Source organism: Mus pahari, chromosome 1 (assembly GCF_900095145.1).
Source record: "Mus pahari chromosome 1, PAHARI_EIJ_v1.1, whole genome shotgun sequence".
In the NCBI taxonomy this organism is placed as follows: Eukaryota; Metazoa; Chordata; class Mammalia; order Rodentia; family Muridae; genus Mus; species Mus pahari.
In genome coordinates this window covers 104,836,435-104,837,739 of record NC_034590.1, presented here as the reverse complement: position 1 = coordinate 104,837,739, position 1,305 = coordinate 104,836,435, and positions in this window count along the sequence as shown.

The window sequence follows — 1,305 nt, the reverse complement described above, 5'->3', positions numbered from 1 at the left end:
TCTGTCTATCTATCTATCTATCTATCTATCTATCTATCTATCTATCTATCTATCTATCTATGTATCTATCATCTATCTATCATCTGTCTATCTATCATCTATCTATCTATCTATCTATCTATCTATCTATCTATCTATCTATCTATCTATCTATCTATCCATCTTTTATCTGTCACTAGGGACTGATCGCAGGACCTTCCATGTGTTAGGTAGGCACTCTGGCCTAACCACATACATTCTTGATATAAAACTGAAGAATGATTTTTGCCTTGGAATGCTTTTCTCTTAATGTCCTTTTACTAGGGAAACATTCACCAGGATTTAAGTATAGATCATTTAACCAATTTCAAGACTTGTTTTGCTTTCATGTATTTTAACTTTTATTCTAAAAAAAAAAATCCAAACATAAGATTAAAACTCAAAAATACTGCTAATTATTTTTGGTTTTGTTCTGCAGCAATCAATGCCCATCAAAAACAAAACGAACAAAATGACCTTGTCCTACATATCCCCAACCTTACAATCACGGCTAGCAAATTAACAGCAATCCCTTAATGTTATATAAAGGAACAAATATTTAAAATTCTCAGATTATGCCTAAATTAATTTTTGACCTTTATGTTTCCAGATCAGAATCCAGTGTGTGCATGGTTTTGTATACACTCCTCCAGATTTTGACCCTTGCCTTAAGTTCTAGAACAGTCCCTGCCTCCCACTCCCGGCATTTTATATACATTTATATAAATTCTGGGGTAAGTGCTGTACACTGAGTGTGGAGAGAAGCCCACATCTGAGCCTCTCTGGTGCTTCTTCTCCTTGTAACACTTCATGTACTGCTGAGTCTCCAGCATCCCACAGATGCTGGAAGCCAGGGCTGACAAAGCCGGCCTGAGGGGCAGCAGGAAAGCTGCTAATGTTTGCCACCCAGAAAAGCACAGGCTGCAGTGTAAGAGGCCGGGAATCTGGTGTAAAGAGGCTCGTTTCACAGCAGCCACAGACACGGCCACGGCCCACTTCATAAACCATAAGGGGTGTGCGTTTCAGCGTGCTTTGGGATTGGTCTCTGTGTACCAACTTTTCTTAAATTAAGGAAAACTGTTGGTTGATTTTCTGTAATTAAATTTTACTAATTTACATTGACAAGGGCATGACGCTTGCATTTCATATTTCAGTTGTGGTGAGAAACTAGTGTTTGGGGGAAAATTAGAACCATGTAGGTTCAATTAAGGAGTCACAGTCAGTGGGTCTTTGGTGTACCTAAGCTGTGGTCTTTTCATCTTTCCGACCAGCTCTGAAGTTCTGTTT